Consider the following 2,168-nt stretch of genomic DNA (forward strand, 5'->3'; position numbering starts at 1 on the left):
TGCAGGACTCAATCCCAGGACCCTGGGATCATGACCTGAGCCGAAGGCAGATGCTCAACCGACTGAGCCACCCAGGTGTCCCAGAAATATTGATTTTTTTTAAGTGGTCCAAGTATAAAATTACAGTGAAGCATATGCCTTTTCAAAAGACATTGACTGGCCCCTTCCCTGGCACACTCACCCCTCCCCCCGCTCCTGTCAGCATTGTAAAACCCACACCTCCTCTCAGCACTTCTCAACTGAGTGCCTCTTCTCAACAGGTCGGTCAAGCCTGGATTCTGTCAAGCAATGACCTCAACTGGCTTTTCCTAAGGAAAGCAGAGGGCCAGGCCAGATAGCTGGACCTTGAGTTTAGAGACACCAGTTTAGAGCCTCTTTCAGATTGAAAAAGATCCTTCTAGGTCTGGGGTAATTTGAATGGCAGGCTAATTAACACCTTTCTCAAAAAGGGGTAGAGGGCCAAGCAAGCGCCTGGGTGGCTCAGCCAGTTAAGGGGCTGCCCTTCAGCTCAGGTCATGATCCCAGGGTCCTGGGATCAAGCCCCTCAACGGGGAGCCCACTTCTCCCTCTCCCACTCCCCCCTACTTGTGTTCCCTCTCTTGCTGTCTCTCTCTCTGTCAAATAAACAAATAAAATCTTAAAAAAAAAAAAAAAAAGGTAGAGGGCTTGATAACTCAACCCCTAGAATAAGAGTGGTACAAGCCTGACAAGTACTTTTTAAGAATTTGAACACTCTGTAATTCACCCTTTGCTTATTTTTCCTAATCATTGTATGTGTTGATATCAAGAGTAAAAGTATTTTAAACGTGTCACTGTTTAGGATGCTTATTTCTGGCATGGGGAAAGGAAGACAAACAGAAGGTTGGTTTGGAAACATTGCTTTATGTCACCATCAACTGGACAAAGCTGAGGACCCCAGAAAGGAAAGCAAGGGTTGGTGGTAACTGGAAAGGAGAAGCCTGAAGTGAAACCGCACTGACCTTCAATAGGAAAGAAAGGGTAAAGCAGTAGCTGAGTAAAGACCACAGGCTTCCCCCCTAATCTCTAGTTCATACTAGGAACTCAGGGATTCCCAGAAATGCAGAAATCGTTGGGGAGGAGGAGGTGTACTCATGCTTTAATTAGTGGAACTAACTGCTCATTCAAAATTATATACTTGTCCAAGCATGCATATGGACACTGTCAAAGTATAGTTTTCCAAAATGAGAATTAATGAGAGAACCAGCAGAATGGTAAAAATGGTTCAAAAAGAATTCCAGACCTAATGTATATAGACTCGGAAAGACTGCTAGAAGATTGCTAGGTTAGATAGAAAACTGATTAATTTCCTATTGGGCAATAGAACTGTAACCTTTGGATTTATCTATTCTACCACACAGAAATCACTTGCATTTTAGACAGATAAACATCTACAACATTGAATATATAGCTTCTGGGGAGAGGGCCCTAACCAATAGTAAATAGCACCATAAACCAGGCACAAATAATCTTGTAGAGAATGAAATAACTCCGAGGGCACTGCTCCAGCATGCAAGGCAGGCTGTCACCCTTACACCTCAGTTCTAGGTTCTGGATACTTTCTCTGTACAATGTATAATAAGAACAATAGTAACATCCCGATGATTGAACTCCTATCTACCATGGGCTGGGCACTGTGTGGGGTGTCAAACACACCTTATTTAATCCTGTCCACATTTCCATGATGTAGTTATGATCTCCATTATCCAGAAAAGGAAACAAGTTGTTTGAGCATTAACTGATTTGCCTAAGGCCGTACAGCTAATAAATGACGGAGCTAGGAATTGCACCCAGGAATGCCTGACCCAGTAGCCTCTCCAGGCAAGGACTCGGCACATGGTTGTGCAGCTCATATACTGCAGAGTAGCACTAGGCTGAAGGGATGGGGGGTTGGGCGGCGGTGCTGAAACTCAGTCCATGCTCCACTTGCAAAGCCTTTTGTTCTGGGTGCCATTTTCCTCCCATAAGATATCTGCTCCTGGGTAAGCGTAGTGCCACGAGGCAAATCTATATATAAAGCCTTGGGGGCTGCAATTGCTCAGGGCTAACACATTTCACTACTTCCTTCTGGCAGGGAATTTTTCCAATTCTCACAAAAGCATATATAAGCTAAAGCCCTACTCTAAAAGTGTAAAAAATAAAAAAAGAAA

This window comes from Mirounga leonina, unplaced genomic scaffold (genome assembly GCF_011800145.1).
Source record: "Mirounga leonina isolate KUSES-001 unplaced genomic scaffold, KU_Mleo_1.0 Mir_53, whole genome shotgun sequence".
Taxonomy (NCBI): domain Eukaryota; kingdom Metazoa; phylum Chordata; class Mammalia; order Carnivora; family Phocidae; genus Mirounga; species Mirounga leonina.